Source organism: Tursiops truncatus, chromosome 5 (assembly GCF_011762595.2).
Source record: "Tursiops truncatus isolate mTurTru1 chromosome 5, mTurTru1.mat.Y, whole genome shotgun sequence".
In the NCBI taxonomy this organism is placed as follows: domain Eukaryota; kingdom Metazoa; phylum Chordata; class Mammalia; order Artiodactyla; family Delphinidae; genus Tursiops; species Tursiops truncatus.
Window position 1 is genome coordinate 64,598,789 of NC_047038.1, and position 27,726 is coordinate 64,626,514.

The window sequence follows — 27,726 nt, forward strand, 5'->3', positions numbered from 1 at the left end:
CGTCCACCTACTATTAATGGTTTACGGCTGTCTAAAACATTACTTCTTTGGACTAGAGTTTTCCATTGCTTCAAACCACAATATAGCATTTTATTCCTACAAATTTGGAAATATAAGCTCAATCTTTTTATTTTTTATTTTTAGAATAACCACTGGTGGGGGAGGAGTGCTTGCAGTGGTGGTACAGATATAGCTTCCATCCCTCCAAGCTCCAAAAGCCTCATGCCTTATTCGTTATCATATCCCCAACTGCTTGCTCTAGAAGCTCAAAAAACGGGTTTGCGGGCTTCCTTGGCGGCACAGTCGTTAAGGATCCGCCTGCCAATGCAGGGGACACAGGTTCGAGCCCTGGCCTGGGAAGATCCCACATGCTGTGGAGCAACTAAGACCATGTACCACAACTACTGAGCCTGTGCTCTAGAGCCTGCGAGCCACAACTACTGAGCCCATGTGCCACAACTACTGAAGCCTGCATGCCTAGAGCCCGTGCTCCGCAACAAGAGAAGCCACCACATGAGAAGCCCGCTAAAGAAAGAGTAGCCCCCGCTTGCCGCAGCTAGAGAAAGCCCACACACAGCAACGAAGACCCAATGCAGCCAAAAATAAATAAATAAATTTATTTTTTTTTTAAATTAAAAAAAAAAAAACGGGTTTGCTAGAGATACAAATCAGCTTTTCACAGTGTAGTTTAAAGTGTGTCCGTGTTGGCTTCCAGTTTCCACTCACATACTGTGAAGAAGTGCAGCAGACCCTTCGTAAAGTTAGGTAAGGAAGAGACAAGAAATATATTTGCACGCCCTAAATGGATCCATTTGTATATGCCAATATTTACAGCATGAATTTGCATGCCTCTAAGTGGTTGTAACTCACAAGGAGATCCACTGTACTTCAGGTTGTAATATTTCCTTTTTATCATCCGTAATACGGAGTCTTTGTTCATGCATGATTTACACTTAGTTTTCAATATTAAACATGTCATTTAATGTAAATTCAACACATATTAAATATGTATTCTATACTAAATATATTAAATATAATATTTAATCATCTTAGCACATACATATTTATAATATAGTAGCATATCAATATGTTAAATATATAATGCAAATATCAAACATATAGTTACTACTGAAATATTAAATATATATAGGATTAATCTGAATTAGAAGTTTTTTTTAATTTATTTATTTTTGGCTGCGCTGGGTCTTCATTGCTGTGCACGGGCTTTCTCTAGTTGCAGTGAGCGGGGGCTACTCTTTGTTGCGGTGCGCGGGCTTCTCATTGTGGTGGCTTCTCTTGTTGTGGAGCTCGGGCTCTAGGCGTGCAGGCTTCAGTAGTTGCGGCTCGTGAGCTCTAGAGCGCAGGCTCAGTAGTTGTGGCGCACAGGCTTAGTTCCTCCGCGGCATGTGGGATCTTCCCGGACCAGGGCTCGAACCCGTGTCCCCTGCATTGGCAGGCGGATTCTTAACCACTGCACCACCAGGGAAGTCCAGAAGGTTCTTTTTTTTTTTGGCTGTGTTGGGTCTTTGTTGCTGCATGCAGGCATTCTCCAGTTGTGGTGAGCGAGAGCTACTCTTAGTTGTGGTGCACAGGCTCCTGATTGCAGTGGCTTCTCTTTGTTGTGCAGCATGGGCTCTAGGCATGCAGGCTTCAGTAGCCGTGGTACTCAGGTTCAGTACTTGTGGCTCACGGGCTCTAGAGCGCAGGCTCAGTAGTTGTGGCGCAGGGGCTTAGTTGCTCCGCGGCATGTGGGATCTTCCCAGACCAGGGCTCGAACCCATGTCCCCTGCATTGGCAGGTGGACTCCTAACCGCTGCGCCACCAGGGAAGCCCTGAATTAGAAGATTCTTAATGGCTAAAACTATATTTAAAATTTTTCAATGTTAACCCATCCCCCCATCACAGTTTCCGATATACCACAGATGCTCATTTCTTGTTCGAATACTGTTTAGTCATGTGTTATATATAAATAAAGGTCACACACCTTACCTATATGTGCAAATTTAGACACAGTGAAAAAAAATAATGAAATCCAAAATAGTTGCCTATAATAGGTGCCTCTCATTCTTGCTAGAAGTGCTGGATACAAAAGGGAAACTTTCAACATCTCTTTAGGATGTTTAACAGGCATCTCAGTAAACACGCCCCAAACTGAGCTCCTGATTCCCTCTGCCCCCCTCCAGCCTGTTCTCCTTTGGTCTCCCCCACTAAACCCAGTAACTCCAGCCAGAATCCTCATTCCTTCCCTCCACCCTACATCCAGGCCATCACCAAGTCTTGCTATTTCTGCCAGCCATTGGTGAAACCCATACCACAGCTGAACCGAGACTGTAAAAAAGGCAAGAGGGTGCACAGAAGAAATGGTCAACCCAGTTGACCAGCATGACCCCACCATCACTGCCAACTTCAAAAACGGACTCTAATCTCGCTTTGTCTGCCACAACATCCTCCCTTCAGTTCAGTCTTCACCCAATAGTCAGTTATTGTTTAACAAGTAAATTGTTTTTCTTGGCTTTTCATTGGGCTCAGGAGGAACAAAACTCTTTTCCGTGGTCATGAAGGGCCTACATACTATAGGACTCAGTTACCTCCATGACCTTACCTCGTGCCTCTCTGCTCCTTGCTCCCAGCAATGCAGCAACATCGGCCTCCTTTACGTCCTTCAACATGCCCAGCTTTTTCCAGCCTTAGGACCGTCATAAATGCTACAACTTCTAGACCTTTTCTTCCATCAGACACCTTCGGCATCACATCCCTAGAGGAGCCGTCTCAGAACACTCCAGCTCAGAGTCCCACCTTCTATTGTCTAGTACCGCTCAGTTCCTTCAGAGTACTGAATCCCATCTCCATCCCCAAAGAAAGTCCCATGAGGGCAGAGAACTTTTGTTCTCCACTGCATACCTAGTACCAGTATCTGGCACATAACAGCTACTCAATAAATAACAGTTGAGTCTGTGTCTATACAAAAAAAATAGGTCATTTCAATGTCTGGTTTAAACCAATTTAATTCATATTCATCTTTTTTTTTCAAGTATACCTATTTACTAGGTCTATATTTTGATAAGTTTTTCTAACTCATAAATAATTACCACTAGCTCCATCTACATAGTATACTGTTAAAAACACGTCTAATTTAACATTTATATGCTACCCATTTTTAATGTCCTATTCAGTACATATGATAAGGAATAAAATGATTTGCAGAAAGTACTAGAAATATTAGCTGATTATTAGGTATACTGAGGACTTTAAGAAATTTCTTGAATTGGACTTCCCTGGTGGCGCAGTGGTTGGGAGTCCGCCTGCCAACGAAGGGGACATGGGTTCGAGCCCTGGTCTGGGAAGATCCCACACGTTGCTGCAGTAACTAAGCCTGTGCGCCACAACTACTGATCCTGAGCTCTAGAGCCTGTGAGCCACAACTACTGAGCCCACATGCCGCAACTACCAAAGCCCACATGCCGCAACTACCGAAGCCCACGTGCCGCAACTACCGAAGCCCACGTGCCGCAACTACCGAAGCCCGCGTGCCTAGAGCCCACGCTCTGCAACGAGAAGCCACCACAATGAGAAGCCTGCGCACAATGAAGAGTAGCCCCCACTCGCCGCAACTAGAGAAAACCCGAGCACAGCAACGAAGACCCAATGCAGCCCAAAAATAATAATAATAAAAAATAAATAAATTTATTAATAAATAAAGCCAGGATCTTCATGGTGTACCTTCAGCAGAATTTACATAATATTTTGTTTGTTTTGTTTGTTTACTACAAAGAACCTTCCTGGAATGTACACTCACCTTCAAGACCGATTCTAGGGTCCCCAAGCCTAGTAGTCACAGGATTCCACCAGCCATTGAGGAAGTACCTTACAGAGCTATAGATCTAAAAATGGCAGGTAGACGCACAGAGGGAGCTGTACCTCCAAGACCCAAGAAATGCAATTTTGCCAAACCAAGGAAAATTGTGCAGAGGGAGAAAGTGAGGCAGGGGCTAGCAAACCAGTACGACAGATCAGAGAGCAGTTGTGCCAGTTGGTAAAGGCAGGACTGAAGTTTTGTAAAAGGTTCTGGGGAAACATTAACAACTCAGACAAAGGCATTAGCGCTCATTTCAGGCCAGGTCAAGGGAAAATACTTAACTGAGCCCTGCAATTGAGAAAAAATCTAGATGGACTCCTGTAGCAGCAGTTGGCACTTGGCAAAATATCAAAGGTCAAAAGAGACAGTTTTAAAAAAAAAATCGCACACACAAGTTGTCTTGACAGTTACTTTCAGAACAATCGTTAATTACAATTAAATGACAATAGAAAAAGTGATAAACAATATAGGAACATGAGTGAGTCAAGGGTAATTATCTGTAGGGCATGCAATTCACAAGACTGTTCAAAACTGAGCTGTAAGTTTTAGATGGAAATCGCAGAAAGATTGCCAAAGACGAGGCTTTGATTTGGAAACAGAGAAGTGCTGAAATGATTGCACCATCCCCACACTTAGCTATGCTCGTTACTTAGTCATGGCCACACTTAGCTATGCTCGTTACTTAGTCATGGCCTCCATCAAGGGCTCGTGGTGGCACAGAAAATAATGAAACCAGAGAAACCAGAGAAAATATGGCAGCTTAACAGGAGAGGTCTGGGGGAAAAAAACCATGCTTACTCAGAAAGATGTGTTTGTGGTTATATTTTGAGTAGAACACACAAGTAGTACTACGCTTTCAGTCATACCCGTGCTGTGTAAAAGCCTGTGTTTTATTCATTTATTTGACAAGTATTTATGGAGTACCTACTCTGTGGCAGACTCTGCTCTAAGGTGCCTGGGATACATCAATAAATAAAGCAGACGTTCTAGTGGGGAAGAGACAGACAATGAGCCATAAAATCACATAGCGTGGAAAAAAGTACTGTATGAAAAAACAGAGCAGGGGAGGGAGATAGAGAGTGCCAACAGGAAGGAGGAAGTGCTGTCTTAGACAGAAGGAGAAAGAGTAAAGACTTGGAGGTGGTGAAAAAGTGAACCGTGGATGTATTGGGGGAAGATGGTTCAGGGAGAGGGAGCAAAGACTGCAAAGGCCACGGGGGCATGAAGCTGTGGCTAAAGCAAAGTGCTAACAGAGTCAGCGGTAGGAGGTGTGATTGAAGAGGTGATGGGACTAGAAAGGCAGTGCTTCATGTGGCTTTTGAGGGAGACACAGAGGCTCTGGAAGGTTTTCAGCAGGGGATTGACATGATGTGACTTTGTTTTATGAGTCACTCTGGATACTGAGTCAAGAACCAAGCATATGGGATAAAGGGCAAAGGTAGAAGCAGGGAGAACAGATAAGCAGACTGCAGTTCCCCTGACAATTTCATTGATCTCTAGCCAATGAGGAAAAGGCAAGACCCTTCACACGTTACTAGGATGTGTGAGAACATGGGTGTTACCATTTGATTCAGGGTCTGTGGGCCTCCTACACGTCCCGCTGCGGGAGTGACTCCTAGGTTCCACTCTGGGAAGGATGCTGGGAGAATATTCTAAGATCCCTGCCTTCCCAGGCTTGGTCTCATCTGCTGGGAGTGATTGTCTCTGAATATGGAGCCACTGCAGATACAAGGCACAAATTCCAGGGCTCATTAGTACCCTCGGAGTTAGTAGTTTCTGTTTACTCATTGGCAACTCTACATATAACTTGAGGTGCATCCTGGAACCCACAATGTAGGGCAAAGAGCCAAGGAGGTACCTGGGCCAAACTATTTGCACCAGCTGGTTAGAGCTAGCTTGTTACAGGATTCCCTTTGCTCTGCAAATAGGATTTCACTGGAGGCAATTCTCTGAATATTTCTTCAGCCACCTGCCCTCCTTCCTCTTGCCTTTGCCTTAGCCAAGAGTATACCAGCAGCCCCACTGGAAACACCACACCACTGTGGCTCACAGAGCTATCTATTCACTTGGTATTGTTCTTCCTCAGTGGATCTCTTTGTTCACTCTCCCTAATTTTGAGAAAACGCACTTTTTCCTATAATTATCTAATAAATTCCTTCTAATTTTGACAAAATGCATTTTTCCCCTTCTCATAATTACCTAGTAACAAGTCTGGGCCTTTCAAAGGATGTTAAAGAGCAGAAAAAAGAGGTATAAACTTTTAAACACACCTAAGGACTGCAACAATTCACTTCCTCCCTGCCCTTGGCCTCCCCCATCCTGCCATGCTTTCAGAGGCTTAGCTGTGGATAAAGCTTCCATTCTGGTTGCTTTCTGAGTTCACTACCTCTCCATTATATTCTATCCAACAACTTTTGCTAAAATACTTGTGGAAAAAAGTAGAAGTCATCCAAATAAATATGATCCATAGGGCTTCCCTGGTGGCGCAGTGGTTAGGCATCCGCCTGCTAATGCAGGGGACACGGGTTCCAGCCTTGGTCCGGGAAGATCCCACAGGCCGCGGAGCAACTAAGCCCGTGCACCACAACTACTGAGCCCGTGTGACACAACTACTGAAGCCTGCGTGCCTGGAGCCTGTGCTCTGCAAGCCACCGCAATGAGAAGCCCCCCACAACTGGAGAAAGCCCGCGCACAGCCACGGGAGACACAACGCAGCCAATAAATAAAATCTATAAAAACTATATATATATATATATATATATATATATATATAAAATACATGCCTATGGAATGCAAAAATGCGTTATTTTAGATGGTAATTAATTTGGGCAAAGAAATTCTCATTTTATTTATTGAGCACTTAACTATAAAATAGGAACATTGAGGGGTGCAAATGTTATTCAGACACAAATCCTGCCTCTTAATTTCTGTTTGGCAGGGAAAACAGTATATGTACAAGTAGCAAGTGATATAAAATGCCATGAGAAGTGCACAGATAAGACACTGTGGCAGTTCTGAGAAAGTCTCATACTGTGATTATGATTATGACCAATTAACACTAACCAACAAAAGTCATAATAGGACCTACTTAAGTTTGCTGTATTGTATTAAGTTATTTTACACAAAATATTTCTACTTTGCATTAGCCGTTTCCAGAATCTATATTCCGTTGTCAGCAAGTCACTTGCCAGTCTCTCACTTGACAGATATAATAGCATCATTCTTTTTGCTTCTAATCAACATCATATAGCTCTCTGAGAGAAAAGAAAAAGGCACCTTGGTGATTCTAAGTTACATTTTCTCCATACAACTAAGATACAAAAACCAAAAGAAACTTGCAAAAATAGTGCCTGCCTATAATGGCAATGGCACTTGGTCAAAAGGAGTGATCTTAGGAAGAGCAACCTGGATTACAACCAGCAGAAGAGGTCATGAAAGGAGGAGGATAGTGAGATAAGAATTCAAACACAGAAAGGCATCCAAACATGACGTGTATCATGATGACTAGGTACCATATACTGACTACACACCAGGCACTGTTTACACAGTAGATTAACTTATTACTCCTTATAACAACCCTGTGAGGTAGGCATTTCACAGTTGGGGAAACTGAGTCACAGAGAGATTTTTTTTTTTTTTCTTCCTTTTTTTTTTAGGTAACCTGCTTAGAGCCCATACGTGGCCAAGCCAGGATTTGCACCAAGGTAGACTGTGTTCTTAGACACTTCCCCATGGAGTTTAAATTTAATGTGAATGGTCATCCTTTTCCCCCAGGTTGTCATTTTCACTCTGCTAGCTACCTTTTCTTTCCCTCCACACGCGACCAAATTTTGCTGACTACCCCCAGAACAAACTAGCCCACGGAGCCAAGTTCTCCTCTGCATCAGTACGCTGCAGCTTTTGCCTTTTATAATCTAACTAAATTCCAACGTAAATTCTCAACCACTACATTCTTCCCTGGGAAAGTCTAAAATAAAATAGTAAGATCATCTGCATGGAGAAATATGTCATAGATATTATCTGGTAGAATAAAAATAACAGCAACAGAAAAAACATCAGGCCATTGAATTTTCTGTTAATAATAAGTTGCAGTGCCCCACTGAGTTTTCTGTGTCACCAAATCCTCCCAGTTGTTACACAAAGGCAACTTTGTCTTGAGAAGGCGACTGAGAAGATGGGCTTAATCTTGGCAAGGGCTTGGTGTACCAAGAACCATGTTATTATTTTTAAAAATAAATGACAGCAAACAAAAAGAAATATTATTTAAGCTGTCTTTTCAAAAGGCACAGTGCTATCATCATCATGGACACGGATGCCTACTTTTCAGAAACATGAATATTTTACTTGAGCTCAAAAGGCCCAAATACACATTTTCAGAATGGCAATCAAATTGACCTAGGAGAATTAACATCTGAAAAAAATCTTATTCATTTTATTCAATACTTCTTTTTTTCTTTTGGCATGATGTGTAATGCTTAAAATGACTGAGCCAGGTCTCAGTGCTCTGAAAGGTAAATATTTTTTATTATAATTTTTACAGGCTGGCACTTCCTTGGTCAGGTAGAAGTGTCCTGTTCCTGTTTCAGCTACACAATGCCCCACATTTATTGCACTTCCACCCATTGCCCATTGTTATGTATAGTTAACTCTTGCTCACTCACATGTGGATTATCCATTGCTTCTGAGATCAGGTTGTTTTTTTCCCCAGTAGGTGGAAACTCAAGGAATATAAGCAAAATTGACTATTAGCCAAAGCAAAGCATAAGCAGGAGGCAAACGCTGTCAGCAAATCCCCTTTCATCAACATACACCCACCTACTATGGTCTTGGCACTGGGCCGCCATGTTCCTAAGAACCACAAACATACAGTATTCCCAAAGACAAATATCGTGATTTGAGGCCGGCGATTGTTTTCTTGATTAATGTAAATGGCTGTAATTTTAAGTATACATTTTGCACTACCCGGAATCTGCTGAGACCAAAGGATTGATATTTTCTCAAAAATCACAAAGGGTTTTCAGGGTTACACCAGCCCTTTGTCTTCTGATGTCCTCTCTCTTAAGTGGCCTTCAGAAAGGTAGATTGTTCTTTTGATTTCTAAAATGACCCCACTCTTAAAACCTGATAGGGCTTACCAAAAAGAGAAACTATGAAATACAGTCGAGCATTTCTATCATAGTATCAGTTTCCTCATGTTTTGTATTTTACAGACATATAAACTGTTTACATCTAAACACACCCACAAATCACTTTTGCATAAACTAAGTTCCTAAGATGACAAAAACTCAACATCCACAATGAAAAAGAATGCTCGTATTATATACCTAAATTACATAAACTAAGTTGTGATTTTTTTTTTTTCCAGGTGTCCTTAAACCATTGCAGAAAGTAGAGGAAAGGCAGAGTGGAGCATAGTTGAAAGAAAGGCTTGTGCCTTTTGTAATCAGTTTACTTTGGGTTGTACCTAGAGATGACATCTTGAACTCATTCAGATGAGCCATCTATTGCAGTGCACTAGGAGCATTTGAATTACAAAAGGGGGGTGAGCCTCAAATTCCTACAGTTGCCAGTTCACCTGCAATAGTTGGAGGGCATCGATAATCTCCATGTGAGCTTTCGGGTGAGCACATTACTTAACAGGGTTTGGAGCTCACCTGTTTCTTGGCATTTTATTCCTCCAGACACTCTCTCCCCTTCTACTTTCACTGGAAAATTCCTTCCTTGCCCCCTTTTCCGGGCAAAAAGTAAGAGGTTCCGAAAAGAGGGGGTACACTGACTTCTAGGGAAGGATATCCTTTCCCTCTGCCTCCTTTCCCCCATACGCAGGCTGACAGAACAGAAGGGGAGGCAAATATGAAAGGAGCAGAAACAATCAGAAAGCAAGCTCAGACCATCTCAGGAGCGTTTTACTGACAAGATGATTCAGGACCACACACAAAAAGTGGCAGGGTGCCATTTCCCCCTAAATCCCTCCATATGAGACATTTTGAACAACTTGAGGTGGCAGTTGAACAATTACTTATTATCATTTCTATGCTAGTTCTTCTCTGGAGTTTCTAAAGGCCTTCTATCTCATAACCCAAGTCATCCCAGCACTACCATTATTGACAATCTTTTTCCAGTTGTCCTTTGAAACAATTGCTCTGAGCAGGTGGTTGTTTTGACTAACACACACGTCTTAGAATATTAAACCAGAAAATCAACATCGTCATAAGACACAGAGACTGGTCCCAAGAGGAAAAATATATCTCTTAATAAGGCAAGTAGCTGAAACGTTCCAATAGAACCTTTAACTTGGAATCATTCCGACAAACACTTTTTAAACTGCATTTACATATTCATTGTAATTTCACAAACGTGTGGCACACAAATTCTAGATTCATGCAAAATCTATCCTTTTTCTAAGTCTTATGAATCCCAAGCTTAAGCCCTCTTCAGAGTAAGTTTTTTCTAGGATTATGCGTCCTCTGGGAAATCTGAATCATAGTTTCACTTGAACCTCGGTCCAACTTTGAGGAGATCTCCCTCCCCCAACCAGCACCCCTGTATCCAGTCCTGAAAAATCAGAAGGGATTTGAAATGTGGAGATGGGAACCTGTCTGAAACAGGCAAATACTGTCCTACGGCAGTCAAAGCTCAATCATCTGGGACGTGATTTATTTTTAATCAACAGATCAAAAGTAGAATTTGGAAAGCAAATTCATTTTGTAAGAAAATAACTTCATCTACGTTAACCTTCTAATCTTTGTTTAAATTACTGAGAACAGGTTCTGTTACTAGTAAACCAAAGAGAACAGTCTAATCTGAATGCTCTTATCATGTGAGGGGAAAAAAATGGGAGTAGTGCTAAACACTAGTCAGAGCAAGTACTGAAGACACGTGTCCAGAAGCACATAGTTTCCTTGCTTCCTATCTTGATTTCATCCTCAGCGTCACCAACTGTTTTGGGCAAAAATTTACTCTACAGCAGCACAGGTAGGGAATCAAAAATACATTGACAATTAAAACTATAGAGATTGTAGTAAAATGATGATGCCGAGTTTTCAATCTTACAAGTTTCTGAAAACTCAGAAACTAAGAGAAAGATAATAAATCTTCAAAATTTGATTCACTTTCAGCATATGTTCACAAAAGACTCTTGAGCAGAATTTAAGTGTAACCTAGTCAGGTAAAGAAGCATGGCAGAGTTAGGCTAGGAGATTGGTTTCTGTCAGTTTATTTCTTCCTTTAACAAATATTGAAGTAATGAGCTGGGCTCTTGTGAAATGTCTGATTCCTCATTCTCCCTGTGTGCAGTAATTAAGCAATGGTATGTATTGGGCTGGCCAAAAAGTTCGTTCGGGATTTTCCATACGTTACAGAGAAGTCCGAATGAACTTCTTGGCCAACCCAATGTATCAGAACAAGGTGAAGGGTGAGGTAGACAAGAAAGGATACAAAAACCCAAATTTCTTTCTTTCCTTCCTCCTGTTTCCATTTCAGACTGGTTTAGTTTTGTTTCCCTCCAAGATTTCATATCCTCAATCTGACAAGGATTATGGTTTAAATTAACAGCAACACAAACTCCCGCAAAATGCTATCTCATCGCCTTGACTGGGTACTTGGCTTTGTCTTTGTCTAGAGGTTGTGTTTTACTCTGCTGACAACCTTTCACCCTTTAGGACTGACACCTGCAATTCTCAGACGCTCTTGGTCTAAATTGCAATGGTCCTTCAAACTGTGGCAACCTCTTCATGTTTGTGTTGTCAACCCTTTGCTTTCTCTGCCCTAAAAAATTTGTGTGACTCCAGCATTACAAGTTTGAAAGAACACATTTCTAACCTACATTCATGCTAAAGAAAACTGAGTGAGCCATTACAACGCCACTAGAAAAAAGTTGCTTGAGTTTTTGTTCAAATCAGTACAGCCTATGGGTGAGTACCTGGAGGACACTATCTCTGGTTAGCTTTCAAGAAAGAAGCCTCATCTCCAAATGCCTTGGGACAGTACCCAAGAGTATATGAACTTTTGCCTAAATAAAAAATGAATCACTTATTTGAAAAATTCCAGTTCATTTATTTTAACCGATTTCTTAAATATCCGGTGACTGATTTGTCAGCTGAGTTCATCAACTCAACGCTTCTATGCGGACTGAATTTTTAACTTTAAACAACTAAGCCTGTACTCAGTGTTACCTTGGGAGGTAAATGAGTACAAGAAGACATCACACGCCCCAGCAACCCTCCCCCACCCCCGCCTTACCACTCTCTTAAGCGAGATGCCTGTCATAAAGGTCTCCTCAATCTAACTTTAATAATCTGAGTCTAAAAAGTCACCTGTGCCTCTGGACGGCCCAATCGTATGCTTTCAAGAGCGAAAAAAAAAAATCTGTTTCTTGTATGGAAAAGGTTTCATCACCAGAGGAAACGATGGGGCTGACTGTATATGATTTTCTGCTTTTCCAGTAGCTGACGCTTTTAAAATCTTTTTATAAACCACTTCTTTCCCATTAAATATACCAGAGTCGGAACGGGGGATGGTAGAATGAGGGGAGATAAGGGCTAAAAAGGGAAGAAAACAAGATTTCAAAAGTGGGACCCAAATGTAAGATTAAGGGACAGTAGTTAGAAGGATTGCCCAAAACTACCTTACCTTTGTTATGTATTTGCAGTCGCCCACTTCAGAAATTAACACCATTCACAGCCCGGTAGCAATTTACAGAGCTAGGAAGTAACCTACAACATCTTCTCGGCCTCCCTCTTTTTAATGTAAAACCAAAATAAGGAGTGTCCAGCTACTCCCTACCGCGCCGCTTAAAGCAACAGATCTTTTGAGGCTTAACTCCCAGGCTCTGGGAATTCCAGTTTGTCAGAATTTCTTAACCTTGGAAACCTGCAGAGAGAAACTCTCTACGAGGAAAACTCCCTGAGCCCCGGCTTCTCACTGTCCCAAACTGCACATTCCGAAGTGGGAAGCAGGAGCGATAACCAGAAGGCAGCTCTCTGGGGCTAAATTCCTGGCGGGAGCGTGAACTTGAAAGCGCGGCGATTCCACTGGCAGAGCGGCGTCGGATCCGCACCCGGGAGAGACCGGCGGCCCAGGGAGCCCTGCTGCGTCCGGTGCTGCGCGCGGGGAGCGCTCAGTCTCGGCTCCAGCTCTTCCCTGTTCCCTCCTCCCTCCTCCCTCCTCCCTCTGCCCTCCCCCAGCCGAGGCTCCGCGCCTCACAGTAGCAAGGTTGTCTCTCGTCTACTCCCTTCCCTTAAACTCACCAAACCAGATTTTTACTCCCAGCACCGGCAACTTCCCGTAAATCTGCATTGAAATTTTATCCTGCTCGCTGAGCCTTCGCTGGCTGAAGGCCAGTGCAACATTCCTGTTGTTTTAGGAGGGCAGATACCTTTGCTGAAGGTTAAAAAAAAAAAAAATCTTGTCTTGACTGGGAGAGATTTGGGGACTTCACCTCACAGACTTCTCTCCCCGCTCAAAAAGTCACATCCATTTCAGACAGCCAGAAACAGCCCCAGAAGTGGCACCTGCGCCACCTGAGGACATCTGTCTGAATCAGACGTCTGGCCCCTTTGGGCTGTTGGGGGAACCCAAGCAGAACCACGTTTGAGGAATAAGGAACCAGCTGTTGAATCACGAGCCGATCAGTACACCCCACCCCCGTTCTTCCCCCGTAGGAAAGAAGTCGTTTGACCAGGTAGGATCACCGCGAGCTCGGCGGCGGGCCTGAAGACGGGGGAACCTCCCAGAGTGTCCTTACCTGAGGCAGAGCACCGCTTGGATGAGCACGGGCTGGAACGTCACGCGGACCAAGCCCTGACCTTTGCCGGGGCCTTCACAGCAGGGCCTGGGGCCTGGGCGCTGCTCGTTCAGAAGTGGCTCATTTTAATGCGCCCTGACCTAAAGTTGCAGCTGGTTTCTAGAAAGGGAACAAAAAACACTGCATTTAAAAACAGCAGCCAAGCCCTCCCTTCACCTTGCCTGATCTCTCGGTAGTTAGTTCTAACTCCCACCCCAGCCCCGTCGCAAAGAAATCCGCAATCTGTGCCCCACCCCTTCGCATTACCTGTTTATACAAGAGTTAAGGCGCCTCACGCATTTCAGTTGAGCGCTAAGCCTGTTTGTAGGCGCGTAATCGGCCAACAGGAATCGAATTCTGTGACTAAACAAACTAGAAGAGGAAGCAGGCACCACCAGGAACCTAAAACGGAGTTGTGATTTCGGGTTGCAATGTCATTCAACTGAGAAAAAAAAAAAAAAAAAAAAAAAGTGCTGCTTCTCACTGGGCTGCTTTAGTGAAGGAATACTCCAAAAATTTTTTTTTTGCCGGTTAAATTAGTTAATACATACAAAAAGCTTAGAACAGTGCCTGGCACATTGTGTTAGCTGCCACTATATATTTTTTAATTATTATTATTATTTGTACTATGGCTTTTTTGTGAAGAGGAGAGGTCCTGAGCAGAGAAGTGGGCTCTTGATCCAGCATTGCCATTCACTAGCTGTAAGGCTTTGAGCCAGTGTTTTTGTTTTTGTTGTTTTTTTTAACCTCTCCCAGCCTCTGTTTCTGGAAGATTCTAACGATGAGGTTTTTGCAGTTTACATTCATTGTGGACAGTCTTGAATGTGATGGAAAAGAAAGGTCCTGTAAAATAGTGTTCAGATGATTTCCATCTCACTTAAAAGTTGCAAGGTTGACAAGATACATGAAAATAAATCGGCCTGTACACTCCATGAAGTTCACTAACAGAGAGGAAACTCAGGACCCTGCAATCTACCATGGATGTGTGCTTCATTCTAATTTGGATTTAGGCACTTAATTTACTGTCTGACCCTGGGAGAGTTACTTATCCTATTCAGTTAAAAGCCAATGCTGGACAAATAATGGTCATTGCCATTTGAAAATCAGTGTGAAATCGGGGGAAATAATTTTCAAACTCCTCATAAGTATTCGAAAGTGATTATTGAAGGCTAAGATGTGATCAGTGCTGACACCCTTTTGCCTCCACTTAACTTCACTCTTAAAGAAAGAAATCATAGTCCCTTTACATGAATGAGGCTCTTTGTACTTTGTTGTGCACTTTCACCCACCTCACCTTATCTGATCCTACAGTTCTATCCTATGAAGTACTTTATCCCCATTTTGCAGATTGAAGGCACTGAGGTCAATTAGTGCAAGTTTTCCCTGAGTGGTGAGGCTGGGGTTGTTCTCAGTTCTAGTTAAATCAAAAAGCAGCATCTGCCACCTTTTGGAAAAAATGATTCCTTAAAACCAGCAAAGAATTCTGAAACATTTTAAATCCCTTTGATTTTTTTATCTTTCTATGGTGCAAGGCATAACAGATCAATTAAACATTTTCTGAGTTTTAGATTCATTCCTTGTCAGTATGTAAGCCAGAGTGAAGCATGAAGATCAGGCATGGAGAACTCTCCGAGGTTCTCTCACAGTATCTAAGCTGCCAGGCATGCCCAAGGGCTCCACAACCACAAGACAACTTAAACACTCCAACTCCACATTAGCTTGAAATTTTCTTTTCTTTTCCAGAAATATCTGGATTGTGGCCTTGAGAGCCTCCCAGTGTCAGGGACCCTCTGAGTTAAAGAATTCGAGAGGGGACATTCTCAGGCTCACAGCTTTTTCCACCTCAGAACAGGTTTTTCTACAGGAAGGACTGGGCCAAACCTGGGGAATAATGACCAGGAATAATACAATGAGTTTGAAAGTGCGGAGGTCAGTGACTGCAGGTGAACTGAAGCTGGAGTCAAGGAAGATGGCCCTGGAAGCAAGTCCTTATGGCAGTTCTGAGTTGGCTACTTTCTCTCAAATGTTGCCTGGCACTTCTGCTCTTTCTTTCTCAGTTTTGTACACTGCCACCTATTCAGTGGGTATAATTCTTATTCCTAACTACTTCCCACTGCTATCCCTAGGAATGTACAGAAAACAAAATGGATTTTTTCAGTGGCAGCCTATGGCAAAAGAAATGTGAACTTTCATTATTACTTCTTTTTGGCTGACCTTGATGTCTGTTCGTCGTCTTTACTATTACTATCATCATCATCATCAACATCATCATCATTTTAATTCTCAGGCAAACTCCATAATCCTGGGGCATTTGAGTTCTGCAGACCCCTGCTTTTGCTTTCTGTTTTCTTCTGTCCCTTCTGCCTAAAAGGCAGAGTGCTAGAGTGGATGCAAATAGCATGGAGATTGTTTTCCCATAGCGTGAGTTTGAATCTAAATTTTACCTCTCAGCTATGCGATGCTGGGCAAATTGCTTAACTGTGCTGAGTTTCAGTTTATTCATTTATAAAATAATAACATCTCCCTCTCTGGATTTCTATAAGAGGCAAATGAGAGGTGAAGTCTCATTATGATTCCTGGCACATAGTAGGTACTCCAGAAATGGTATTTCCTTTTGTACCTGGAAAAAACCTACTCCACAGCTCACAAAGAATTCTCTTTCACGGGCTTCCCTGGTGGCGCAGTGGTTGAGAGTCTGCCTGCCAATGCAGGGGACACGGGTTCGTGCCCCGGTCCAGGAAGATCCCACATGCCGCGAAGCAGCTGGGCCCGTGAGCCATGGCCGCTGAGCCTGTGCATCGGGAGCCTGTGCTCCGCAACGAGAGAGGCCACAACAGTGAGAGGCCCGCGTACCACAAAAAAGAAAAAGAAAAAAAAAGAATTGTCTTTCGCATATTTAAGGTCAAATAACACTATTGCAAGACACCCTCATTAATAGGGGCAAGCCTCAGACCTTTGCAGAGAACCACAGTACAATAATAACCACGCATCTACATAGAATTTCCAATGATGATGTATTGTCATCTTCGGTCATCACAACAGTGTATGTATGGGTAAGTCACAAATCATTTGTATCACCCCACTGCTCAGATTAGGAAACTGAGGTTACCAAGAGTTGCTCCAAGGTGCTGGTAAATAGCAGAGCCAAGGTTTTTTGTTTCAGGTTTTTTTGGGGTTTTTTTTTTAACTGCTTTTCACTATTCCTATTGCTAGAACTATGCTTACTCTATTCCTATACCCAGTTAGGGAACAGAATCAAGGAGTTCCAAACAATTATTTTAGCTCCTAGTTGTGGGGAGAGGACTAGGAAATTCTAGCCAGAGTTTCCGGACACTTCTCACTTTGGAGGCATGGAAACCCACAAAGAACCCCATCAAATATCCCTGTGAAAGTGAGGCATACTGACCCTATGCAGTATGCTTCCAATTCTATGACAAACAGAAGGGCAGCAAGATAAAGAGCTCAGGCTTGATGTCAATAAGACCGAAGTTTGCATCCTGGCAGTTGTGGAGAGCATTACCTAACTCTCTGAGCCTCAGTTTGCGGCTGATGCAATACCTAACTGTGGGGTCATCATGAAGATTAAATGAGGTGATACACATAAAAACACAGTGCTCGACACACTCTAAGTTTCAACACGTTAGTTATTTTTTTTTAAGACCGAAGACTATGCACTAAAATGGTACACGTGAGGCCTAAATGAAGCATGTAACAAGTAAGTGCAAAGAGCTTAGAATAATGCCCGGCACATAGTAATTGCCGTATAACTGTTTGCTATTATTACTGTTATAATCATTTCCCTATATAACAATTCCTTGTAACAGTGGTTATATGATAAGCAGTTGACTTTTGTGGCGAGGAGAGCTTTTATTGTTTATTTCTCATGGGAGCTGATCTTATAAAGTGAAAAAGGCAAATATCTTCTCAACGGATTTACTTTCCACCAGTTTCCCTCATTCCTCCTAATTTTACCTAAAACAGAAAACTTATTGGTAGATGGGATAAAATCATCAATCTGAACCCAAGCTTTCTGTTGAGGCTGTTGATATTTTGCCCAACAGAAATTATTCAGAAAGGAAACCCTATTATAATCTAAAAAATGCAACTCGACCCAAAGAGACCTCTCATCCCCACAGTTTCCACAGCTTCTCATTTCCTCACATGGTGGCCACTAACTACCCATAGAAGCCTTTTTTAAAGAAATCTTTTATTTTTAAATGTTTATATTAAGTCCCCAGTGGATCTAAAGTGTGCAAATTTAAGACACGTTATTTCTGGGAACACTTTAACCCAAAGAATTCAGCACAGTGACTAACCCTAGAATGCAGTCATCAGCCCATGGGTCGAAAGATGAGGGAGGGCAGTGTGAACTCCATCGGAAGGGCGTCTGGGTTTGTGGTTTCCATGCCACACCATAGGGGGGCCCCTAACTGAATTTTAAAAATGCACTGAGTTCACAGAAAAAGGAATTAAGTATAGCAGGGGTTCACTTCGAACATTAATCTCAGAATCCAAATCCTTCATTTTGAGAAAGGCCTTTAATACAAGAAGTCCCTTGACCTCCGTTCTTCCTGCACAAATAGCTCTGCCAAAGCCCGCCTCACCCGCCTGCTGAGATAGAAGGAGCCCTAATGTAAATTACAGGCCCTTAAAGGCCCACTCGAGACCAAGACATGGTTTTGTTATGGCAACAAATGTGGTTAATTCCTTTATATCTCTTTAAGGCTTATTCCCCATCAGAGAAGACCTCCATGTTTCTTTTTATTTTATAATGGAAGACAGCCTCACATAAGAAGCTCAATCATTCAGCAATAACTTATTAAAAAAGATTGTCAACATAAAATTACTAACATTTATTAAGTGCTTGCTACAGAGTATTTGCCAGATGCTGTGTTAAGCACTTTACATGTTTTAACTATTTAATCCTCACAAAAACCCCTGGAGACAGACTGTTGTTGTACCCATTTTATAGATGAAGAGACCAATGCACAGGACAGATGACAATGCTGAGATCCCACAACTAGAAAATGGCAGAGCTGGGGTTTAACCCAGGCAGTCTGGCTCCTTAGCCCGTGATCCTAACCACTACACTCTACAGCCTCAGAAAAGATTCTATATTGTCTATGATTATATTATATATGGGCGTGTGTACTCCAGTAGCAGTAGTACCAGTGTAAAGACAGTGCCTGGCACACAGGAAGCACTCGGAACGTGTTTGTTGAATGAATGAGTGAATGTGGATATACATTTGAATGTTTTGATATCAATTTGTAGAAGTGTGTGTCAAGGAAGGTAGGGTTTAGCTCATCTAGGATCTGAGGTTTAGGGTCACATTGGAGAGTGAATACAAAGTGTGTTGTCCAAATATGAATAAGGTTTTCATGTCACATACATTGTAGGGGATGAGTTTTTTTTTTTTATAAATTTATTTAGTTAGTTAGTTAGTTAGTTATGGCTGCGTTGGGTCTTCGTTGCTGTGCGCGGGCTTTCTCTAGTTGCGGCAAGTGCGGGCTACTCTTCATTGCAGTGCGCAGGCTTGTCCTTGTGGTGGCTTCTCTTGTTGCAGAGCACGGGCTCTAGGTGCGCAGGCTTCAGTAGTTGTGGCACGCGGGCTTCAGTTGTTGTGGCTCACGGGCTGTAGAGGGCAGGCTCAGTAGTTGTGGCGCACGGGCTTAGTTGCTCCGTGGCATGGGAGATCTTCCCGGACCGGGGCTCGAACCCATGTCCCCTGCATTGGCAGGCGGATTCTCAACCAGTGTGCCACCAGGGAAGTCCAGGGATGAGTATTTTACACGACAGAATTCATTTCAGGTATGGCCAAATTTACTGACCATAAAAGCCACATAAAAATAATGTAAATATTCTCACCTTTGTTTCTATTGTTTCTCTACTTAGACTATCCTGGTATACACCTTCCATCCATCCATCACCGGTATAAGCATAGTGTTACAGACAGTGTGGAGCCAGATACCTGAGTCTGAATCCTGTGTCTGCCGCTTACCAACTGTGTGACTGTGGGCAAATAACTTAACCATCCCGGGTCTTTAGGCTCCTTACCAGTATCCTCACCATTAGGAGTATTGGGAAGTTTCCATGTGTTACTGTAATTGGGGTGCTGGGAAGAGCACCAGACCATAATAAGCCCAATGTAAGTACTTCCTGTTATGATCCATCATCCAACTGTCAACCAATATTTATCAAGCATCTATTATGTGTTAGGTGCTGTGCATCATGCTGAATACAGAAAAATAAATGAGATAAGGTCCCTATCTTCAAGGAATTTAGACTCTACGGCAACAGGTAAGCAACCGGCCAATGGCATTACAGTGTGTAAGCCCAGGAAGTTCATGGCAGTTTAACTCAGGCTTTAGGGGTCGACTAAGGGAGATGATGTCAGAACTGAGAGGCCTGTAGGTGGCTTAGAAGTTGACAAGTGTATTTCAGGAGATTGAAAACCACCCCAGAACAAGAGAGATGGTGGATTCAGGGGTTTGAGACAAGGAGCTCTCTATAGCTAGAGGGTTGGATGACAGTAGTGTAAAATGAAATTGAGAGATAGACCAGTTCATGAGAACTATCTGTTATGCTAAGGAGTTCAGAAGGGCTTTGAAAAGGGGGTGCAGAGATCAAATTCCCATACCTGTTGGAGGCTAGACTAGAGGCAAAGCACATGGAGAAGCGAGGATTAAGAATATATTTAGGAGGTAAGAGTCATGGGGCTTAGTGACTGATCAGTTATTGGGGGTGAGTTAGGAAACACAAAAAGGTTTGGAGTAGAGGTAATCATTCATTCCACAAACATTTATTAAACACCGACCATGTGCCAAGCACTGTTCTAGAACTTGGGAAAACAGCAGTGAACAAAACAGGCACAAACTTGTCCTCATGGAGTTTACGTTCTGGTTGGGAGAGACAGACAAAAAAACACCAAAATATAATAAATAAGCCAAATATACAGCAGGTTTGATGATGGTAAGTACCATGAAGCTATGAAGAAAAATAAAGCAGGGAAGGGAATAGAAGAGTAAAGCAAGGAAGAAAAATAAAGTTGAAGTGGGTTGCAATATTTCAAAGGTGATCAGGTACAGCAGAAACTAACACACCATTGTAAAGCAATTATACTCCAATGAAGATGTTAAAAAAAAAAAAAAGTTGTTGGGAAGGCCTCTCTGAAAAGGTGACATTGAGAGGGATGAAGATGGTGAGGCACAGAGCAACTCAAACACCCAGAGGAAGTGTACTCCAGGCAGAGCAAGAGTGTTGTTGGCCTATTTGAGAACAGCTAGAAGGCTGGTGTAGCTGGAGTGGAGGGATGGAAGGAGAGAATGATACGAAATGAGTTAGGAGGATAATGGGGCCATGAGATCACCCAGAGTGTTGGGAGAAGAAGAGAAGAGGACTAGAGACAGAAACTGTGTCCTGACAAAGGGAGAAGAGTCCATGGAGAAGGCTAAGGAGAAAGTGTTAGCCCAGGAAGGAATGAGATTCAAGAAGGAAGGCTTGTTCACAAAGTCAAGAGAGGCAAAGTGTTAAGTAAGATAAGGATTGAAAACTATCATTTTGTTTAGCAACTAGGAGATAACTGGTGACCTAGACAAGGGTGATTTTGGTAGAGTGGTAAAGCTGGGTGGCGAAGGAGTGAAGATAGCAGGTGTAGGCAGCCCTTTCAGATAACTGGGCTTGAAATGTAGAACGGTGATAGGATAATAGCCAGAGGATCAAAGGAAAGCTTGCTTTTTGAGAGGAGAAAGGCCTCGGAATGTCTATAAGCTGAAGAGGAAAGCTAGTCAAGTGGGATAGGGTGTCCTAGACACAGTGAACAAGTCATTCATTCATTCATTTGTTCAACAAATATTTATTGAGTATCTACCAAGAATCACACACTGGAGATACACAGGTGAATAGAAACATGATCCATTCCCTCATATTGGAAAGACAGACACATATTTAACTATACATAATACAAAGCAAGGAAGGCAATAGAGAGAGATGCAAAATGCCAGGAAGAACCCATTAATTCTGCCTGAGTGGAAAGAGGGGGAAAGTGAAGGGAACTTTTTAGAGGTGGTAACGTTTGAACAGGGAATTAAAAATAAGAAAAATGAAGGGTAGTAGGGAATTCTAGTCAGGGGAAGGTGTTGAACAATAACGACAAGATAGGGGGAGGAGTGGTGAAAGCATTTAACACCCAGTGTGACCAAAGCCTAGGGGGTGGTGAAGTGGCAGGATTTGCAGCTGGTAAGGTGAGTTGGGGCCAGATGGATAAGAGACTTGAAAGGAGAATGGTCCATATTCTTATGGGTGATAAGATTTTGAGCAGGACAGTGACATGATCCCAGGTGTGTTTTAAGTGCAACACAGAGGATGGATTGAAGAGGGGGAGAACTTTGGAGCTGAGAGACTAGTTATGAGGAAATTGCAATGGTTCAGGTAAGAGATGAGATGACCAGGTCCATATGGCAGTGGCTGTTCAAGAGATGTTGAATGTGGTAGATACTGTGAATTATCTCATTCTATTCTTCTTCCAGTGTACCTCCTTGTCCTGAAAGGCTGGAAAGCTAAAAACCACATTTCCCAGACCACTTGCAGTTGAAGCTCCAAATGCAATGTGAGTTCTGGCAAACGGATCCATTTTATGCAAAGTTTGGAAGATAAAAGTGAGGAAGGGCTTCCCTGGTGGCGCAGTGGTTGGGAGTCTGCCTGCCGATGCAGGGGACACGGGTTCGTGCCCCGGTCCAGGAAGATCCCACATGCCGCGGAGCGGCTGGGTCCGTGAGCCGTGGCCGCTGAGCCTGCGTCCAGAGCCTGTGCTCTGCAACGGGAGAGGCCACAACAGTGAGAGGCCCGCGTACCACAAAAAAAAAAAAAAAAAAAAAGTGAGGAAGGGGCCAGGTTTCTGGCTGCTTCTGCTATTTCTTCCAGCAAGCACAGTCATAAACACGTGGAGTGTTCCTGTGGCATCATCCCATGGGGCTGCTAGCTTTGTGGGTAGAGCACAGAGCACAGGTAGATCACAGAGCACCCATTTTTTGCTGGTGTGGATCTAGCAGACATGGCATGCATCTGTTGCAAACATGGCAGTGGTAGCTTTCTGACCCCGGAAAAAGGTGTTTCCCTGAACTCAGTAGTTCCAGTGGTGGTTTTCTAACTCCCCACCTCCCTGACTGTGGCAATGCAGCAGCTCCCCTGACAGGCCAATTCTGCAGTGTTACTATGGAAGCCAGGCCTCAAGGTCCAGTGGAATACCTGCACTTCCAATAATTGTATAAGCACTTAGTTGTGTATAATAAATCCCTTTCTGCTTAAAACAGGTAGAATGATTTCTATTTACTGCAGTTTAACCCTCCCTGATTTGTTGAATAAACAGAACTGAGAGAATCTGATGTCACCTGAATGTGGTAAGGAAGAAGGGAGGGAGTGGCAGTGAGAAAAAAGAGCAGACAACCTGCTTCCAACGTTTCTAGCTTCATATGACCATCAATCAAAACAGGAATTCACAGAGAGAGGTGGTGACTTGCAGGTAGGAGAGTGGGGCATCCCATGAGTTGCCAGGAACAGGTTCGCCACAGCATCCAGCTATGGGGCCAGCAGTTGAAACTAGGTCAGTACTGACTATAGGGGAGCAGAAGGAGATTTGGTTCCAGAATCTAAGTGGCATTTTTACTTCAATGCATCACTGATTGACACTTTCAGGTTCAATTCTTGATTGAAGAGTCATATGAAATAGCAATGGCAGAGTTAGTGAAATTTATACACACTTACCTGTCTGTCCCCAGGGGCATTTTCCCCCTCATGTCCTACTAATCAGAAAGCTATCATCCTGGTAGTATCTCCTTTCTTAACTTTGGTAAAACTAGTGCATTTTTTCTTTTTAGGATGATAAGAGGGCTAGTCTACCAGCATCTTTCTTTTAGGCCCTAATTGACACAATATTGTTCAAATAAATCACATTCTAACTTCAGCCTATTTCTTTGGCAATGACAACCAGTCCATGGGCTAGTGACCTGTATGACTCCCCGCCTCAAAAGCATTAAGGGTTTCATTGTGGATTTTACAATAAACCTGGAAAGTAGTAAGATTTCCTTTTTCTTTATTCTTCCTTATTTTTTTTAGCATCTGATTCCATTTATTGTCAGCATGGTGACGATGTTTCTAAGGTCGTAGGCAGTAGGAAGGTAAATACCTCAGTTCAGCTCCTTTACCGCTTTGGACAAATAACAGCTTGACACTGCAACTTGAGTTGGGAGCGTGTGCTTTCTGATTTTACAATAAAATTCAGTGATTTACACAATTGTCATTAAGTGTATCCCTAATGAAATGTGTACATTTCTTAATGAGCACAAGGATTGGAGCAGGAGGTAGAAGTAGAAACATTTGCAATCTGCTGTAAATATTAGCACCTATTTTTTTTTTTTTTAACAAAAAAGACCTTGGTAAGACTTCAAGACGCATTTGAATATGCCTTTATTTTAGCATTGGTGACATTTGGTTATAGTTAATTAAATGCAAATATTTCTGCTCAACTGGATTATGAGCCCCCTCCTGGGGGTGCAGAAACTGTCTTGTTGAGCTGTGTTTTCCCAGTTCCAACTAGAGGTCCACATGGTAGGCACTCAAGGAATGCTTGATGAGTGATTGAAGGAAGTTTCTAAACTGGGGGTCAAGGGACAATGTTTTAGCACTGGCTCAGCTTCAGTTTCTTCAGCTATGAAATGAGTTTCCAGGTCATAAGTTCTGTTACTTCCTTGAAGGACTTCTTAACCATACAATTTTTTGATCTCTAATGGAAAAGGATAAAGAATCTCCTTCCTAAGATGCTTGAAGTACAGCTGTTTATTGAACTCAGTTTGGTTGTGCCTACAGCAGAGTCATGGATCGAATGACCTCTAGAGATTCTTTTTGGACTCTGTGGTGGTGGGATCTGATTAACTCTCCTCTACTTTGAGATCTGGGTCAGAATCACTGGGCGTGGAGCCCCTTCCGGAAATGATTTGGCTACTGAATTGTTTCTATTTTCCTCTTGTTTATCATCAGGATATTTCCCCTTTCTATGGGGATTTTCTGAAAAGGTCACAGAGCCACTTCAGAAAACTATCCTCTTGTTGAATGACAATGATAGCCTCTTTCTCTGGTTGGCAGGCAGAAGAAACTGCTGTCCGATTTAGGCAGAAAGAGGGGGCTAGGACACTTAGTTGGCCCAGGCCAGAGGGAAAGTCCAGCCTCCGGTGATGACATAGGGACTGTGGCAAAATGTCTCCATGGAAGTGACAATTAGGGAAAGTTCCACCGAGGCCTTGCGAGAGCAGCACAGGGGGAAGGAAACATCATCTGTGACCTGCTCTGGGCTTATAGAGGAGACTCAAAATACTTCAGAGCATCCTGTCAGCACTGCCTCTGCAGTCCACTTCCAAAATGCATACACAATATAATCTAGCGCCCTTTGGAATCAAGGATAATCCTGTTATAAGCAAAGTGAATAGCTCTGGGTAGGGCTATGAGTATAAACCAACCTAGTCATCCATCAGTCAGATACTTCCTGAGTACCTGCCACGTGCTAGACCTGCACTAGGTATTGGGCTCAGGTTGGTGCATGACACCAGATCCCGTAAACGGATGGTCTGGTTGAGTAAGCACGTACAATTATTATAAAAGCATAAAGGTCCTGCTTTGCCTGAGAGTATTGAAGTTCCTTCCTGAAGAAGGAAGAATTAACTCCTCCCTGTAAGCGCTGCTGATTTGTCCATCCGGATTGCTGACAGGTCCAGTATCTGGGTGTTGCTTTGCCTTCCCATCTCACAACCTGTCCTGCTTCCGTGGCACTTGACTCATCTGACCATAGCACTCTGCCGCCCAGATCCCTCAGTGATTCCCATCCCCTATCGAATAAAAATCCAACCCCTTAGCAAGGCATTCAATTTGACTACCACTTTCTTTTTCAGTTTTATCTCTTGCCCCTTCACTAATGGTCCATAATTCATGGTGCTCTTTTCATGTCTCATGTTATGGGAACCTCACTCACATCAGGCCACATTTACCTGTCCACACGAAAAATTGCTGCAAACATCTGCATCTCTCTTCCTGTGGCTTTTCTTTGGCTGCAGGAGCACCCTAGGCAGGGTAAGCCAGAAGTGTCCCTGGAAGTAGCTTCTCCCTACTCCAACGTCTTTGCCCTTCTGTTGGGGTAAGTGTGAGCCATGCATTATGCTACACTGACTCCCAGAGCTGCCCAAAGGGGTTGAGCTCCAAGTACTCACAATGGCAACTGTCTTTTTTTTTTTTTATAAATTTTAAAAATTATTTATTTATTTATTTTTGGCTGTGTTGGGTCTTCGTTTCTGTGCGAGGGCTTTCTCTAGTTGCGGCAAGCAGGGGCCACTCTTCATCGCAGTGCATGGGCCTCTTACTATCGCGGCCTTTCTTGTTGCGGAGCACAGGCTCCAGACGCGCAGGCTCAGTAGTTGTGGCTTATGGGCCCAGTTGCTCCGCGGCATGTGGGATCTTCCCAGACCAGGGCTCGAACCCGTGTCCCATGCATTGGCAGGCAGATTCTCAACCACTGCGCCACCAGGGAAGCCCCCCCCCCTTTTTTTTTTTTAATGCTAGCCTCAGATGCCAGACTTTTTTTTTTTTTTTTGGCCACGCGGCACGGCTTGTGGGATCTTAGCTCCCTTACCAGGGATCAAACCAGCGCCCCCTACAGTGGAAGCACGGAGTCTTAACCAATGGACCACCAGGGAAGTCCAATGGCAACTGTCTTGATAACACATCTTCCTTCCATCCCTGTTGCAGTCCTCACTCTCCTGGAATCATCTCCTAAATCAATTATTGCATTCAAGTCCTTGTCTCTGAAGTTACTTCTGGAGCAATCCAACCAAACAGTCTCTCCTTTCTCCTCCACTTCGGCCCTTATGCCACTTGTCTCCAGTCAGTTGAGCTCCCCATTCTGGAAGTTCTGCTGGACGATCACCTCCTCTGTGATACCATTTTCATCCACCATACTCTACCGTCCAATGCGAGGGCCCTTCCTCCAAGATCCTTGGCCCTTTACACAGACTTCTCTTATGATGTGCGTCACATGGCATTGTAATTACGTGTAGGTGTGTTTGTCTTTGCCCACTAGGAACTATGAGGAACTATGACTTACTCATCTTGTCAACCCAGCCCTAGCAAAGTGCCTTGTACAGAGTAAATGCCCAATAAATATTTGATGAAAGAAAAAAAAAAACCTTCTGCCGTGGTTTCCTGGCTATAACCCCCGCGTACACAGGAAAAAGCTGGAAGCCATGTTCCTGACCCTGCACTGCTGGGCCAAGGGGAATTCTGTGTCTTGAGAGGAGGTTAGGAAACCTTTCCTTGCCCCTCCCGCAGGACTGACTCTGATTGTGATCTTATTGCAAAAAAAAAAAAAGGGTCCTTTCAATGCAGGGCAAGTCTCCAAACAGACTTGCCCAGCCATTAGCAATCCACGGAATAAATTCCAAGGGTGTGAAAAACCAGTGACTAGAGGCCTGTGGCTTGGTGGAATGCCTACAGGAAAATTGCTGCAGATGAGCCTGAGGCAACTCAAAGATGCCATCAGTCTTTAAGAAAGCGGCTATCTTTGTAGTTTTTATCATAGGGTGAAAACCAGCTCTGTAGTAAGCTGTGGGCTGAGTAAATAGCCCAGAAGGAGATGTAATCCTGGAGAGGAATCCAAGACTTTTGGTTAAGCAGGCAGCTGGTCTTTAGGGAAGGCTGGTTTCAGCTGAATTTCAGCAGTGCTTACCTGCGGTGTTATTTTAAAATCTCACTGCCAAGGAAGACCTGTCCGCCTGGACAAGCAGGGATTAGATCGAAGGTGGAGGCTGATACCCCACAATGTTAGACTTCAGACAAACAAAGAGGAACACAAATTCCAGAGCCATGAGAAGGAAAGTTGGTCTTCCCTGCTGAGCAGAAATGGAAATGAACTAAACAGCCTTCAGTGTAAGAAATGGGAGTTGGCACAGGAAAATGACCCTGAGTTCCACCATGTTGTTAGTGGAAATTGGGAAAGAACCAAGGAGGATTTGAAGAGGGGCGGTAGAGGCACTAAGGAGGCAAAGAA

General features: G+C 43.3%; 1 protein-coding gene and 1 long non-coding RNA gene across 4 annotated transcripts in view; one reads left to right on the forward strand and one right to left on the reverse strand.

Moving 5' to 3' along the window:
- The window catches only part of RBM47 (RNA binding motif protein 47), a 163,735-nt gene extending 149,937 nt beyond the window's left edge, over nucleotides 1-13,798 (reverse strand). Inside the window, exon 1 of one of the 3 annotated variants that reach the window (XM_019928292.3) lies at nucleotides 13,602-13,798. The gene's annotated coding sequence lies outside the window, so the exon portion shown is untranslated. The remainder of the gene's footprint in view (nucleotides 1-13,601) is intronic. The other 2 variants (XM_019928291.3, XM_019928290.3) reach the window with 2 other exon arrangements.
- LOC109548840 (uncharacterized) lies at nucleotides 13,209-26,195 on the forward strand. The gene is made up of 3 exons (XR_002175008.3): nucleotides 13,209-13,538; nucleotides 19,860-19,940; nucleotides 22,169-26,195. It is a non-coding gene; the product is annotated as an uncharacterized lncRNA (long non-coding RNA).
- The last annotated feature ends 1,531 nt before the right edge of the window (nucleotides 26,196-27,726 follow it).